Below are 18,108 nucleotides of genomic sequence, written 5' to 3'. Positions count from 1 at the left end.
TCTCTGATAATGAGTGATGCTGAGCATCTTTTCATGTGTTTGTTAGCCATCTGTATGTCTTCTTTGGAGAAATGTCTATTTAGTTCTTTGGCCCATTTTTTGATTGGGTCATTTATTTTTCTGGAGTTGAGCTGTAGGAGTTGCTTGTATATTCTCGAGATTAGTTGTTTGTCAGTTGCTTCATTTGCTATTATCTTCTCCCATTCTGAAGGCTGTCTTTTCACCTTGCTAATAGTTTCCTTTGATGTGCAGAAGCTTTTAAGGTTAATTAGGTCCCATTTGTTTATTTTTGCTTTTATTTCCAATATTCTGGGAGGTGGGTCATAGAGGAACAGTTCCTCTTAAGTAACCTCTCCATTTTCAGCAATCCTTGGTTCCTAAGTCCTCTTACCCTAGCTAGTTCTCTTCCATCACTCAAGCTTACCTTCCCTAGACAGCAAGGACTTTATGTAAAGAAATTATATCCATTTCCATCTAAACTCACAAGTCTTATGTCCTACTCATTTAGGTAATTATTAGATATGCCAGAGCTACTTTAATAAAGTATCCCAGGGAGAACTTTACTAGTTGTCTCTAGAAACAACATGATTTAAACAAACAAACCTGATTTCTGATGATAATATCAGGACCTTTGACAGAACTGTGGAACAGGAAATTGGAGGAAATCATATTTCAGAGCATCCCTTATCACATCATACAAGGAGCAATGTACTCTACCTAAGGTTTTAGATTTTTAGACATATGTCATATTTGTATCTAAATTTTAATAATATATATTATGTGATTTTCTAATGACTTTACATGCAGTGATACATAGTGATACTATATGGTTAAATAAATTGGTCTCTGGCAGTGATCAGTACATTGGCATCTCCTTAGTGGAAAGTACAAACAGAGGGAAATGAAAATTTGCTTAATAATTCACTTGCTCTCAATTTTTAAAAAATGATTGTCTCCATATCATTATCCCTAAGATCTGGAGCTCTTTTCGTTCAGTATTGTACCTAATTCCTATTAAAAACTGGTTTTCCTTGCCCTTTATGAGGGCAGTTGTTAACAGTAAATATTCTATTAGCTATGTGCTGCACATAGTGTAATTAATCATTTCAAAAATCCATAAGGTACAAAGTGTTAGTATTCATATTTCCTATCTATGGAAACTGAGACATAGAAATGTTGGTTAACTTTCCCCTCATAGTCATAACAACTAGTAGATTATAAAACTAAGGTTTGCAATCCTAACATCAGAACCTGTGCTTTTAAACAGTACACAATAATACCCTTCTGGTGAGCATACACAACACAAGGTGCCATACAAAATAGTACCAAAACACGATCGCTGCCCTCAAGGAGGAAAATGTAGTAGGGAAAACTGATATCTACACAACTAGTTAAAGGCAGAATATAGAAAGCACTATTCAGAGAAGTGTTGAGATTGTTGGAGCTGAAGGGGTTAAGAAATTATGAGGTCATAGTGTTGGAAAGGTCATCAATGTGGGTGGATGTTAAAGTTATAAAAGATAATAGCAAAGAACTCAAAGATCAGGAGTGGGAATATAAAAGGGAGAGCTACCCGAGGAGGCAATTAGGAAGTGAAATATTTCTGTTAAGATTTCAGAAGTTGAGAAGATCAGGATGATAATAATGTCCAGAGTCTAGTCATGACAGTGGAGTGACTACAGTGGAACAGAGACAAATGTCCCTGAGGTTGAATCACAAGGAGGCCAGACTGTTGAATGATAGAAGAACTTAGGGTGGAGAGAATAACTGTGATTCAAATGCCAAAGTCTCCATGTTTGTGGGGGAATGACTAGGAAGTTGGTCCATGACCAAATAGGGAGAGAAGGACTTGGAGGTGGTAAAACCAAGTGCCATGAGTCTCTTGACTGCCATGAGTTTCCAAGAAATGGGTTTTACTCATGATGGTTGGGGGAAAGTGGTTTGGAAACAACCATGTGGGAGTGAGGAAACCCCCTATAGCTCTGAAATATGTGGGATACAGAAGGATGAGCTGTCTCTATTAAAAGTAACTGAAGGAAAAGTGGTGTCCTCTGGGGTAAGATGGGTCAGGGACCATAAGGAAATATCATAAGTTTTAGTATAACCCTCAGTAAAGAGGAAATGAGGGAATTTTACCAGTTAAGCATATGTCATGGAACCAGAGACCTGGAAGACTCAATGGAAACTTTGGGGGAAAGAGCAGTGGAAGAAGAAAGTAATGAACAGAACAAAGAGGGGAGCACAGAATGAAGATTAAACAAATTAGCTTCCATTTGGGACAATAACTAAGGATGATATGAATGTGAGATCAGGAAGCATTAGTGTGAAGATAAAGATGTCTTAGACAAATAGAGGACTTGGTTTACCAGTGTAAAAGGCTGGCAGTGTATATAAAACATAAGAGAATTATTCACAAGAGAGCAGGAACTCTTGAAAAAGTTGAGAAGGGCAGAGCTGAATACAGTAAAGCTGAAAATATGAAAGAATTGAGATCAGTAGGGTCCTAGAACTGTGGCTATAGATTACAAGAGTGAAAGAGGGGAATGTGAATGTTTGAGCAGGGAGGGAGAGTACACTGAAGGTAATAGATGCTGAAAGACCCGAAAGTAAAACTAACCAGTCTTAAGCTTCCAAATGGAACTTCCTTAAAGTCTTAAACCAGGTGTAAGTTGGGACTTGCATCCAGTGGAGGATGTTTCATAAAAATATGAAATCCTTATAAAGAGTGAGCTCATGACAAAAATTATTTGGGTCCATCTAATAAATTAAATGTTCTGGGAAATGATCTGTTTGTTATGACTAATGCTTTTAGTAAAAACTGGTAGAAACCTAGTCAAGGCCTTAGGATGTCAAAACTGCAATGATTAAATGCCTGGTTGCCCTGCATTCCAGAATTGAATTAAATCCAACCTACATTTACTTGTATGTATTTTTAGCTTTTAAATGGAAATATAAATTGAGTTCTTTTCCTCAGAGCAGTCAATTCAGTGATGGAGGCTGAGTAGAAGGAGTGGAGAATCGGTCAAATAAGATGTTTGACATTATTTTAGCTCTAAAAAAATACTTCCATGGACCAAATAACGGTTTGTCAAATTAATTTTCCCACTGATTATTTTTATTAGCCTCATATAGGATATAACCGCATCTAAATGCTCACTAACTTGTGTATGGTAAAGATCATTTGCAATTGGAGGCCACAGTGGTTAATTCTTAGAAATGTATTACTATTCCAACCATACAGGCAAATGTTCTTAGAAAATTAGTCTTGTTCAAAAGCCAGGATATGCAGAAAGGCTGTATTTACCAGAGGGCTTTGTGGAGAATTCTTGGAACAGAACTCAGATGGAGAGAGGGGTTAGTTGCATTTTGGCTGAAGGAAGATGTATGGTTTCTCTGACCATTTCACAAAGAACACATCCTTTCTCCTCAGAAAACTGCAGCTCTTTGTCTGAACAAGAGAAGCTTAAAGAAGGCCTAAAGAGAAATGCTAGGGCCCTAACCTGATGCATATTATACATGACACCTCCCCCATCACTCCTGGGATACAAGAGGTGAGGTTAGACACTAGGGCATAAAACCCCTGGGTGCCACTCGTCCTTGTTTACATATCCATAACCTGGGCCTAGGGATAGCTCTGCAGTGACTAAGATGTAAGCTCCTAGGGAGAGCAAGTTCTGGCTGACAATTGGGTTTTCTAACATGGGAATAGAAAGAGACATAAAATGTGGGGTCTTTTGTTTTTTCATCTAAAAAGCAAGGATTTATTTATTCATTTAACAAATACGTGCAAGGACCAACTATTGGTCCTATCTTCCCAAATTTTACATTTCATAGCTCACTCACTCTCAGCCTTCAAAAATGTAACAAGGGCTCTATGAGAAGCAGTGGCATGTCATAGTGATTTAGGGCATGGGCTTGGTAGGGAGACAGATCTGGATTTGAATATCAGGTCTACTGTTTGTTTTCTAGCTGTGTGATCTTGAACAGGTTATTTAACTTCTCTGAATTCCAGTCTTCTCATCTTAGTTCTCTCATCTGTAAAGTGGGTATACTGCAGTACTACCTTATAGCATGGTTGTAAGGATCAAATGAGATAACACATGTAAAGAAAGCACTTAGCATGGTGCCTGTTCTATCACAGACACTCAAAAAATTGTAATAGTAGGATGATGATGATGAAGTAATTCCACTTCTTGATTTATTCCCTCTCTTTTCCTATCCAATTCTTTCTCACTTTAAACTCCTGGCCAAAATTTATGTCCTAATGAAGACTTTCTTGACTAACAACTTACCCTGATCTCTCCCTTGGTATGGTGGTGGTTTAGTCGCTAAGCCATGTCCGACTCTTGTGACCCCATGGACTGTAACCCCACCAGGCTCCTCCTTGAAAATCCAGGATTTTCAAGGCAAGAACACTGGAGTAGGTTGCCATTCCTTTCTCCACGGGATGTCCCCAACCCAGGGATTGAACCCATGTCTCCTACATTGGCAGGCAGACTCTTTATCACTGAGCCACTAGGGAAGCCCAACAGATACCATCAGTTCAGTTCAGTTCAGTCGCTCAGTCGTGTCGGACTCTTTGCAACCCCATGAACTGCAGCACGCAAGGCTTCCCTGTCCATCACCAACTCCCGGAGTCCACCCAAACCCATGTCCATCGAGTCAGTGATGCCATCCAACCATCTCATCCTCTGTCGTCCCCTTCTCCTCCTGCCCTCAATCTTTCCCAGCATCAGAGTCTTTTCCAATGAGTCAGCTCTTCGCATCAGGTGGCCAAAGTATTGGAGTTTCAGCTTCAACATCAGTCCTTCCAATGAACACCCAGGACTGATCTCCTTTAGGATGGACTGGTCGGATCTCCTTGCAGTCCTAGGGACTCTCAAGAGTCTTCTCCAACACCACAGTTCAAAAGCATCAATTCTTCAACGCTCAGCTTTCTTTATAGTCCAACTCTCACATCCATACATGACCACTGGAAAAACCATAGCCTCGACTAGACGGACTTTTGTTGACAAAGTAATGTCTCTGCTTTTTAATATGCTGTCTAGGTTGGTCATAACTTTCCTTCCAAGGAGTAAGCAAATTTCATGGCTGCAATCACCATCTGCAGTGATTTTGGAGCCCAGAAAAATAAAGTCAGCCACTGTTTACACTGTTTCCCCATCTATTTGGCCATGAAGTGATGGGACTGAATGCCATGATCTTAGTTTTCTGAATGTTGAGCTTTAAGCCAACTTTTTCACTCTCCTCTTTCACTTTCATCAAGAGGCTCTTTAGTTCTTCACTTTCTGCCATAAGGCTGGTGTCATCTGCATATCTGAGGTTATTGATATTTCTCCTGGCAATCTTGATTCCAGCTTGTGCTTCCTCCAGCCCAGCATTTCTCATGATGTACTCTGACATAAGTTAAATAAGCAGGGTGACAATATACAGCCTTGATGTACTCCTTTTCCTATTTGGATACCATAGCAAGGATTAATTCACTGATAGTGACTTGAGTGCAAAATGGCAGATGGGATGAGCTGTGACCTAGAAGCAGTACTAGACAGTTGGAGATCCAGGGAGCTTGTTTCTTTCATGTCAATATACATAGCACTTAGCACAGTAACAGACTAACACTAAGCCCTCACTGATGATTGATGAATGAGGCTAAAAAGAGAAGCGTATACTCTCCCAAACAAATATTACCTACTTCACAACTCTATCTATAGTAATACCAGTGTGTTGGGGTTCCTCAACTTAGTAATAGCCTTGCTGGCTATTAACATGTTCTTTTTATCTCCATCGTCTCTCCCTTAAGCTATTTGGTGTCTCACCTTCAGCTGGCAGTCAGGACATGACTTTTGTTAGGCTGCTTCTATATAAAGCCCTGGCAATAGGAACTGCCTAGATTACCACCAGTGATTCACACACTTACACAGAGGGCTTACACCCACACAGGTTCATGGGGTGAAGGATCCAAATTCCAGTTCAGGTCTTGTTTCACTGCACAATATCGTGGAATTAAAATGACTCTTCCACTTCTTTATATAAACTATTATAGATGTAGTGATCTGTATCATACTATGTGAATTTGGGTAGCATGTAAGAAAAACCTCATTAATTCTCACCAGTGTTTAAGTTAAAAATGTGGGGTTGGCACTTAGAAGAGTGGGGAGATGATTAACTGCTTCAAAGAATAGAAAACTGTTTTTATGTGGTACATAAAAGCAACTATTTTCCTGCAAACAATCTTTGCCTGTTCATTAAAAGAGCCCCAGTAGTGCTTCTCTTTGACATGATTTTAGTACCAATTCATTTGTGTTATTGTATTACTTGAAAATAATAAAGCTGCATTTCGTATGTTGTTAAAATTTTAATAGGAAAGCTTGTGTGACAGGAAATCACTGAACTCTGGAAGGGCATTTGAAAGAATATTTTTTTCAGGCATATAACAGTAATGTAATCAAGGCTAATGAAATATAGAAATCTGCTTCAAAGAACAGTGAAAATGATTTTAATTAATAATCTAATTGCTTTTATGTAAATGAATGCTTCCTAAGGCACTAGAAAAATTGGTTTTCTTGTACAAGGTAACTGTTCTCAGTGCAGAACTTATCTACACCATAAATTTCCTTTCATCACAGAATGAGCCCTAGCCCTTCTCCAAAATAATGAAATATTATTCTATAATTCCAATTATAGCACTTGCCAACTTCAAGCAAGTCTGATTTAGTAAAGTTTTTCTCTCTCTGCAAAATAATTTCATAATGAAAGTAGAGCTCTATTTTCTTTATTCTATATACTTGGACTGTATTTCTGGCAATGAAAAAAGTGAAATCTAAAAGAATATCCACATTGTTCATTTGTGAAAATTGTTTTAACTCTTGGATATCCTATTAATACTTCTCTGAAAAAAAAATCAATGTCCACAGCCCATTAATCCTCACTCTGTGAATGCTTAAAATGTTAGTAAAGTGGTAAATAAAAGATGCATCTTCTTCAAGCACTAATACTTCACATACCTGGTCCCTTAGGCTGCCATTTAATGGACCTGTGCTCTTAACCTGTAATTACATTTTAAAAACATGCAGTTGTGGTGTTCAGTGGTTTTTTTCTGACATTTATCTGGGACATTTTTATGCTATAACTTCTTATGGGAATATTTCTATTCCCTTACAATAAGATCTTGGAGACAGTATATACTGGGTTGGCCAAAAAGTTAGCTCAGGTTTTTCCATAAGATGGGATGGAAAACCCAAATGAACTTTTTGGCCAATCCATATTTTTAAAATACCTTCTCAAATTATGTACCTATTGCACGTGAGAGAAAGAAAATACCACTCAGAGTAGGAGGGTAATTCAAGACTTCTTTGCATTCAGCAAACAAAAGGGCAAAAAGAAACAAAAAAACACAAAACCCCTATTGTCTTAAATGTACCTGCAGATAAATTTAATTACTGCATAGATTGTAGTATTCTGATTTCTGAAAGGCTACACAGTAAAGCACCATGTTTTACTGAAATATGAAAAAATAGGTAATCTAAATTCCTTTAGTATGTTTGTTTTCCTGTCCTGTAGTTAGTTTCACCCTTGTCTTTGACATACCACTAACATTCATAACAAAAGGAAAGCAGCAAAGACTAATATACACCACAAGGCAGATTTCTATAATGCTCCAATCATTATCTTTGCAGTTATTATTTATTTTGTTAATAGTACAAGCAATTGGATGCTTCAGAAAACTCAGAGTACAATGATTTCATTGAGGGCATTGACCTAAATGAGTCTGGAAGAATTTTCAGTTTGATAAAAATGAAAACCTTTTTGACTCCTTTTTGACTCCCAGGGCTCTGAGAGCTGATCTTGGCGCCTTAGCGAGAAATTCATTAAAAAAACAAACAAACAAAAAAAACAGCCAGTTATATTCTGGCCAGTTCTATTTTTTTGAGTGCCAGTTGGAACTGGGTAGAGGAGAAGCAATAGTCTCTGGATTTTGTCTATTTTCATGATTTGCTTCTTCTGAAGCTATAAGCAGGAACACGTGGTCAACTAAAATGTGCCGATTATAGTTTATACAAATGAGCTGTGTACACCCCCATTTGACTGTAAGGAATTTGTAGGGAAGATCCTTGGTGGATATTTGTTACTATACCACTGCTGCTGCTGCTAAGTCGCTTCAGTCGTGTCCGACTCTGTGCAACGCCATAGACGGCAGCCCACCAGGCTCCCCCGTCCCTGGGATTCTCCAGGCAAGAACACTGGAGTGGGTTGCCATTTCCTTCTCCAATGCATGGAAGGGAAAAGTCAAAGTGAAGTCGCTCAGTCGTGTCCGACTCTTCACGACCCCATGGACTGCAGCCTACCAGGCTCCTCCGTCCATGGGATTTTCCAGGCAAGAGTACTGGAGTGGGGTGCCATTGCCTTCTCCACAGAGGATATTAAAAAATATTTTGATCCAACAAAAATATAAAAATAATTTTCGCTTAAAGAAAAAACACTGAACCTAAATCTCCATTCTTCTCTAAAATCAAAACACCCTCTTAATTTACAGGAAGGAACACCTACTGATTCATAGGATTTGGTCTCAGATAAAACCCTGGGGATGCGGGGAGGGGATAGGTAGAAATGCATCTTTGCAAACCCTGCACAAATCTTGAATTAAAATTCACCTCTTCACAGATATTCTCTTGTAGCAGAATGATTTAGTTGTAACAATGTAATAATTACATAAAATATAATAATGGTAAAATTGTTTCATTTGTTTACATATTTTTGGAGCGATTACCTGACAAGGAGATGCTCTTGCTTCACAAAACACAAGGGAATTCCCAAACGCATGATGAAGTCTTCGTTTCTTTGGGTCGAGATAACGTTTAAATCTTCCTTTTGAAACCAGCTAAGTGAGCCAGACTTATTCATGCCAGAAAGACTCATGAATCTGTACTAAGGGTTTATTCATTGCATGTGATCATTGTGGGGAATTCCTTTTCTCAACCCGCTGTACAACCAGATGACACAGCATTTTTCAATTCCAATCTTATAAAAGAAAGGCCCAGCAGAGGGCATGTTGAGCATTTTTATGGCTAATACAAACACCTTGGTACTTGCCTCAAGGATATTTAAGCAGTAACATGCTATATTTGCATCTGAAGTAAAATTTCCAATGTCTTCTGATGTCATATGGCAACTCTTTCAATTAAGAGAACACCAAGATACTCAGTCAAGTTCAGCCAAATAGATTTAAATAAAACAAAAATCAATCTAATTGATTACTTTAAAACCAACTACCTTGAAGATGTGAATAAATTCCCAGAATGAATAAGACCAGTGAGTTCATAGATCCTCTTTAGTGGTTACATGCTCATGGGAGTAAGGCGATAGACAGAATATAAATATGCTAAGTTATGCCATTAATTTAATTATCTGCATGCAGCTAGTCCACTGGCAGTGTTTAAATCTCAGGCTAATTTTCTTTGATCACTCAAGCTACTTCAGAGTCACCTCTTATGGGTCTGAAGGGAATGCCTGCATAAAACATAAGATGAAAATATGCTGAAAAATGTATTTCAAAGCCAACTCCAAGTGTCTTTGATAATCTGCTCTTTTGTATTATCTGTATCACTGCTTCCCATATACTTCTATCTATAACCGAGATCTGACTCAACTCTTTCTTAGGGGACTAATAAACAGTGACCCTAAGAAATCTAAACCTTCAGTATAATAATTCTGGTGAGCACCTAGATGCTTGGGGCTAGTGCACTGGGACGACCCAGAGGGATGGTATGGGGAGGGAGGAGGGAGGAGGGTTCAGGATGGGGAACACATGTATATCTGTGGTGGATTCATTTTGATATTTGGCAAAACTAATACAATTTTGTAAAGTTTAAAAATAAAATAAAATAAAAAATAAAAGTTGATTTCAATATTTGAAGGAGAAAGCCAGATAGGCAAGAATATTATTTACATTTTAAGAATATAATTCTAATAAGAGAAAGATCATCAGAGCTTTGGAAAATGACCACTACTTTAAGTATGAATGCCTTCTATTTCTAAATACTTGACAAACTGCAATGAATGAGAAAATTGCAAGACACCAAATGGCACCCCACTCTAGCACTCTTGCTTGGAAAATCCCATGGATGGAGGAGCCTGGTGGGCTGCAGTCCATGGGATTGCGAAGAGTCCGACACAACTGAGCGACTTCACTTTCACTTTTCACTTTCACGCATTGGAGAAGGGAATGGCAGCCCACTCCAGTGTTCTTGCCTGGAGAATCCCAGGGACAGAAGAGCCTGGTAGGCTGCCATCTCTGGGGTCCCACAGAGTCGGACACGACTGAAGCGACTTAGCAGCAGCAGCAGCAGCAGTTCTCTTACATTTTTCTCCATCTTTTTTTCTGCCCACACATCTAAAATGTTACTCAACTCAGCTATTTATCTTCCCATCACAGGAATTAAAAATCTTGCTTCTCCTCTCTGTTTTAATAACCCTTTGCCACAGTTAGTATCATATATGTTTACATGACACCGAAATAAATAAAAAATACTAGTTGAACAAGGCAACTGAATGTTCTACTTTTAGCCAGTTGTTTTGCTATTATCTAGGTAAGGTTGACTCTTGAATATCTCCTGAAATTATTCATCTGTATCTCTGTTGTCTTCCAAAATAGTGCACTTGAAACAATTCTTCCTATTTGCAAGTACCAGCCCTGTTTTCTTCTGCCATTATATATAATAATTTAAATGGTAAACATTCAGTGTCTAGAGCCTACCTAATTCACAGGCATCTCAGTTAGTCCCTTGGTTAAGACCAATACAAAAACAAGACATTTGTGGATAAAATAGAATCAATCTAAAGGAGGAATTCTTAGGCTGGAGTCCTTGGAGATGCACAGATAGGTCATACAAAGTCTCTATGCCTGAAGTATTCTTTTTTTTTTTTTTTTTTTTTTGGCCACGTGGCATGTGGGATCTTGGTTTCCTGACCAGGAATCAAACCTGCACCTTGTGCATTGAAAGGGTGGAATTTTAACCACTGAACCACCAGGGAAGTACCAAGGTAAAGTATACTTGAAGTTACCAGTACATGGAGTAGATTTTTTTTTAATCATTCTAAATGTCAAGAGCAATGCAGTCCAATAACATTCTGCAATGATATAAACTTCTATCTCCATGCAGTCCAATATTATATAGCCACAGCCTTTTGTGGCAGTTGAGCACTTGAATGTGGCTAATGAATTTTTACTTTTATTAAATTTAAATAGACACATGAAGTTGTTGACTACTGTATTGAACAGTATAGCACTAGATGAACATTAACACGGGGTCACTGGGATAAGCTTCATGAGGTCCATGAAGTCCTTGAAACTGTGCACATATTTGTGTGTGTTCATTTACTCTGTACATAAGTTTCATCAATGGACATGAGTTTGAGCAAACTCCAGGAGATAGTGAAGGGCAGGGAAGCCCGGCATGCTCTTTAGTCTGTGGGGTCACAGAGTCAGACACGACTGAGCAACTGAACAACAACAAAGTTTCATCAAAGTTTCAGAAGGAACTCTGGCCCCCCAAAAGGTTAAGAATCATAGCAAAAGCAGAAGTAGTGTCCCTGTTTGGGTTGTATGCCTCCTAACAACATAGTTAGAACTAGAAACTTGGTGAATTTTATTGTTTTTTCAAAAATTTAATGTCTTAAGAAAACATCTGAATCCCTCGGCAAAAAAAAAAAGGGGGGAGATAATTTCCTAGAGTTAAATTCAAGTAATGTATTATACATTTCTACAACCAACACACATTTCTCTTTTCAAAAAACTTATTTTGAGATAATTGTAGATTTATGTGCAGTTGTATGAAATAGAGATCCCATATACCATTCACCTAGTTTCCCTGAATGTTATCACCTTATGTAACTATAGAACAATATTACAACCAGAAAATTGACATTAATGCAATCCACTGAGCTTATTTAGATTTTACTAGTTTTACATGCACTCATTGCATGTTCTGGGACTTCCCTGGTGGCTCAGATGGTAAAGCATCTGCCTACAATGTGGGAGACCTGGGTTCAATCCATGGGTCAGGTAGACACCCTGGAGGAGGAAATGGCAACCCACTCCAGTATTCTTGGCTGGAAAATCCCATGGATGGAGGAATTTGGTAGGCTACAGTTCACGGTGTCACAAAGAGTCAGACATGACTGAGCAACTTCACTTTACTTTCTATTACATGTTCTATGCAGTTTTATCACATGTGTAGGTTCATGTGATCACCACCACAGCCAAGGTTCAGAACAATTCCATCACTACATTGTTCCCTCATGTGGCCCTTTTATAGTGACACACACCTCCACCCCATACTCTTTCCTTGACTCTGCTGCTGCTGCTGCTGCTAAGTCACTTCAGTCGTGTCCAACTCTGTGCGACCTCATAGATGGCAGCCCACCAGGCTCCCCCGTCCCTGGATTTCTCCAGGCAAGAACACTGGAGAGGGTTGCCATTTTCTGCTCCAGTGCATGAAAGTGAAAAGAGAAAGTGATGTCGCTCAGTCATGTCTGACTCTTCACGACCCCATGGACTGCAGCCCACCAGGCTCCTCCATCCATGGGATTTTCCAGGCAAAACTACTGGAGTTCCTTGACTCTAGGCAACCATTAATCTGTTCTTCATTACTACAGTTTTTCATCTCAAAAATGTTATATAAATGGGGTCATACTGTATGTAATTTTTGCAGATTGGCTTTTTTCACTCAGTGTAATTCTCTGGAGATCCATTCAGATTGTTGCATATATTCATAGTTCATTCTTTTTTATTGCTGAGTAGTATTCCATGGTATGGATGTATCACAATTGGTTAACTATTCACCTATCAAAGAACATTTGGGTTCTTTCCAGTGTGGAGCAACTATGAATGAAGCTGCTATAAATGTTCATATACATATATTTTAGTGAACATAATTTTTCATTTATTTAAGATAGAGGCCCAAGACTAGTATTGCTGAGTTATATGGTAGTTATATATGTTTAATTTTATACGAAACTACCAGACTCTTCCAAATTTGCTGCATGATCTTACATTCTCACCGACTGTGTATGTGTGATGCAGTTTCTCCACGTTCTCACCATCATTTGGTGTGGTCATTTTTTTAAGCCATTCTGATAGGTATGCAGTGATAGCACATTGTGGTTTTAATGAACATTCCCCTAATGGCTAATAATGTTGAACATCTTTTCATATGCTTATTTACCATCTGTATATCCTCTTTGGTGAAATGTGTGTTCTTGTCCCAGGGGGGGAAAAAGCATCCCAAATAGGAATGGGTTCTTTTTACATAGGAACTTGAATAATACCAGTGGATAATATAGTTTTATAAAAGAAAGAAATGCTGTTCAATCAGGAATATTTACTGGCTATCTGCTAAGATAGAAGCCTTAATATTAATTGATACTTACAGTGGCTCAATGGTAAAGAATCCTCCTACCAATGTAGGAGACATGGGTTCAATCCCTGGATTGGGAAGATTCTCTGGAGAAGGAAATGGCAACCTGCTCCAGTATTCTTGCCAGGAGAATCCCATGGACAGAGGAGCCTTGCGGACTATGGTCCACAGGGTTGCAAAGAGTCAGACATGACTGAAGTGACTAAACCACCACCACCACCACCACCATCCCAGTGAAGATGTTTCTGTGGAGAAGTAGAAAAATAGAATCCAGGAACAATACTTGGCTTTTTGATACCTTGACCTAGAGAGAATTGAGAGAATACAAATGAATGGAGAGATAAGAGAGCTTTTGGTTAAGTATTAGATTAAGTCATTTCATGAACGTGTTCTCTAGTAAGTACCAGTACCACAAATATTTTATATCCTTGGTATGTTTTTGATATATTTAGATGTCATTTGTGGCCTTGTTTCTTGGGTCATAGTTGTATATACTCACCCAGATAGAGAGCTGTCTACTTCAGCTCAGGCAGGGCAGATTAGGTCATTTCATGAACATGTTTTCTAGAAAGTACCAGCAGCACAGATATTGTATATCCTTGGTAGGCTTTTGATATATTTAGATGTCATTTATGGCCTTGTTTTATGGCTCACAGTTGTATATACTCATCCAAATAGAGAGCCACCTACTTCAACTCAGGCAGGGCAGCAGAATTACCTGCAGGCAGAACTATTACTCTCCTCTAAGAAGAGCTGGACTCAAATACCTGCAATGATGATTCAGGCATGTGTGCTACGTCACTTCACTCCTGTCCGACTCTTTTTGACCCCATGTTCTGTAGCCAGCCAGGCTCCTTTGTCCATGGGATTTCCCAGGCAAGAATAGCAGAGAGGAATGCCATGCTGTCCTCCAGGGGATCTTCCCAAATCAGGAATCAAACCCAGTACTCTTATGTCTTCTGCATTGGCAGGCGTGTTCTTTACCACCACCGCCAAATAAATCAAGACCAAATTCCTAAATACATTATTCAAGATCAATAAAGTCCTAACCTACCTTTTCTGTCCTGTCTCCCAATACTCCTCCTCTTATGCTTAAACAAACTGAAATAATGTTCCCTGAATCCCCCTGCTCTTTCCTGACTCTGAGCTTCTGTTTCTGCTATATCTTTTACTAAAATATCTTCTCTCACCTATAAAAATCACACCTACCCACCCCTCAAGGCCCTGCTCGGACAGATGCTACTTTCTCCATGAAATCTCCCCCAAATCATTAAGTCAAAAGCAAACATTCCCCCCTCTGCATTCACATAGGACTTTGTACCCCCTTCCAGCATCCATCTCTCTAACCACTCTCTTGTTTAAATGTCTTGCCATTGCAATAACATAGATGAGTCTCAAACGCATTTTACTAAGAAATCAGATGCAAAAAAACGATATACTTAGTGATTCCATTTACATGACATTCTAGAAAAGGAAAAAAAAAACATAGGGACAGAAAACAGATGAAGAGGTGCCAGGTGTAAAGGATGGGTGCAGGGGGAGACTTGACTATAAAGGCATAGTATGTGGAATTTGAGGGAGTGATGAAACTTCTATATTTTGATTGTGGTAGTGGCTACATGACTATATATTTGCCAAAATTTATGGAATTGTATACTAAAAAAAAAGAGAAGTTTATTGTGCATAAATTATACCTTAACAAACACAGTAGGGAAAAATTAATACCAGCTAGTCAGCAAACTAAAGAGGTTGCCCTACAGTTCTTGCCATCCACTTGCATGTGTGTGCTTAGTCATGTCCAACGCTTTGGGACCTCATGGGCTAGCTACATGTAGCCTGCTAGGCTCCTCTGTCCATGGAATTTTCCAGGCAAGAATACTGGATTGGGTTGCCATTTCCTCCTTCAGGGAATCTTCCTGACCCACGGATCAAACCCATGTATCCTGCATTGGCAGGCAGGTTCTTTACCACTGAGCCACCTGGGAAATCCTGCCATCCATTTAGTGTTTTTCAAATGTGTTCTAATGTACCAGGCTAAAAGCTGGGGCTACAAAGAAGAAAAATACATGATCCCTTCTCTTAAGGAACTCAGTCTCTGATGGAGAAGATATGTAAATAAATAAATGCACCATAGCATGGAAGATACTATATATGATACAGTGGAGGTATAAAGGAGACAGTAGTCAGATGGACCTAGATTGTTGAGGTCCTAGCCCTTGAAGCCTAGAAATTTCTACTCTATTCAATACACAATGAGAAGTAACATAGCTATGTTTTAGAAAATACAGTATGGCAGTAACATGAAGGATGACTTGGAGTGGGGCAGAGACTAAAAGCAGGGAGATCAATTAGAAGGCTATTTACAATTGTCTAGAAAATTAATATCACTTTTATTCCTTATTAGTAGGCTATCGAGATTAGACTAGGCTTTCAACTAAAGCTTTTATTGACTATAATCTAGATGCACGTAGGCAAAAACAAAAAGAGGGCTCACAAAATTTTCCTTGGTATAACTGACTCCCAGTAGACTAAGATATTTAAAGGAGGGATCTGGTTGCAACTATCTTAAGACTTTGTAGACATCAGAAGCTCTAAAAAATATTTATTATTCTAATGAATAAATTCAAGAATGTGTGAATTTTCTTTTAAGTCACCGAAGTTCCAGAAGAGAAAATCACAAATCCTGCATGCTCAGTGATGCTTATCACTTAACATTTTATGTCATTCGACAGCCCAGAGGGTCAAGGTTAGCGAAACATTTTATTTTCCCAATTTGAATACTGACTGCAGTGATCAGGTGGGATTAGTCTAGCACATTTTTCCCCTGGAAAGTCCATTCTTTGCTTGTTCACTGCTATGTAACACGACTTGCAGTGACAGGGCTAAGATTCTGTTTAAAAAAATAGGATAACAGCAGGCATTATAAATCTACACTAGAACTACCCTTGGGCTTCCCAGGTGGAAAGTTAAGTGAAAGTGAAAGTCGCTCAGTTGTGTCCAACTCTTTGTGACCCCATGGACTATACAGTCTATGGAATTCTCCAGGCCAGAATCCCAGGTGGTGCTAGTGGTAGCGAACCTGCCTGCCAAAGCAAGAGATGCAGAAGACACCAGTTCAATCCTTGAGTCTGGAAGATTCCTTGAAGAAGGAAATGGCAACCCACTCCTGTATTCTTGCATGGAGAATCCCATGGAAAGAGGATCTGGCCAGCTACAGTCCATGGGGTTGCAGAGAGTTAAGACATGACTGAAGCGACTTACCATGCACACACTACCCTTAAGCAATTGACCATTCCATCTATCTTGGAACTCGAAAATTTCTGCTGAAAATACCGTATGTGCGGCAGAGTTGAAGGCACTGATCTGAGATAGCCTGGTTCCTGGAATGTACGTGCTGAAAAGTGTTCATCCTGCCTTGAATCCAAACAAACAGAAAGTCCTAAAACCAGCAGGATGTTGGGCCCTAAACTCCTTGTAGAGCCCAAACATATGCTCTCATCGGGTCTGGAAACAAACATCTCAACCATCTCCACCTCAGCAAAACTAAGATATTTAATGAACTGGTGGGATTATTAAAATAAACTTGATGAACCTCTTCAAACAAATAGGAGTTCAGGCTTTCAATGTCTACTTGCTCCCTCTCTTTTTCCCCCCACTACACAAAAACTAAACATTGCTAAGCTACTTCATTGCCTCTGCTAAAAGGCTTTCTGTGGCATCAGAGCTGACAACATCCAGAATATTAAGCAGTCATTGGTCTCTGCATCCAAACTACTTTGCTCTAAAGAACATGAAGGATACTGATCCGATCTGCCCCCAGAGTTACACAGACACAGCTTAGGAAAGAGTGTTATCCACCCTCTGCTAACTAGAAGATTGACAGCTAAGGGAGAATTTATTTTATGGATTCCTGGATGTGCTGTGGTTCAATGGATCTGGGCATTTTTTCCTTGTGATGGTTCTGTTAGTACTTTACATCATTAAAGTTCCTATATTTTATATGGCATGATTTGTGATAAAGTCAAACCAAAGTAAGTTTTGTAGTCATAAAATACCCTTTTGTTGAAGACGTGCTTGTCTCTTGCCTGTTTCCTGTGACCAACACAACCATGACAGTTATCTAATTATGGTGTGACTGAACTTAATTACTGTGTGAATCATGAGTGGGAGACCAGCTAATTTCATTTGTCTCAACTGTGTGTTAGTACCTGATCATTATTGCCAGATGCTTGTTTACTCCCAGTTTTTGATCGATTTTGAGCTCTGGCCAGCAGCAGCTAATCCTAATGCATATTGTTGGCAGCTGTGAATTTTTGACTTTGCCCCTTGGAATACAAAGGCCACCTTTGCCCACACTTTAGTTTCTAAACAGTAAACCTTGGCCTCACAGGTGATTGTGATTATGCACTACACTATAACTATATTTATTCTTAAACTGCTTTTCAGAAGCTTCAGTTTTACTAGGAATTACCAAATCAGGCTCCTATTGAAAAGGAATCCCATTCTGTCTGTAGGTTAAAAAAAAATACTGCCCATGTACATTTTGAAGAACTTAACCCCTCCCTAATTTAGTAAACTGATCTTCTCCATGCCTGCCAGGCCCACTCCCTTCTCCAGCAATTCTGTCATTTGTCCTAGGCAGTGGCAAAATCTTAGATAATTTATTTTAGCTACACTAGCTGATCTGGTAGGC

This window comes from Bubalus bubalis, chromosome X, assembly GCF_019923935.1.
Source record: "Bubalus bubalis isolate 160015118507 breed Murrah chromosome X, NDDB_SH_1, whole genome shotgun sequence".
Classification (NCBI taxonomy): domain Eukaryota; kingdom Metazoa; phylum Chordata; class Mammalia; order Artiodactyla; family Bovidae; genus Bubalus; species Bubalus bubalis.
This window is presented reverse-complemented; position numbering follows the sequence as displayed.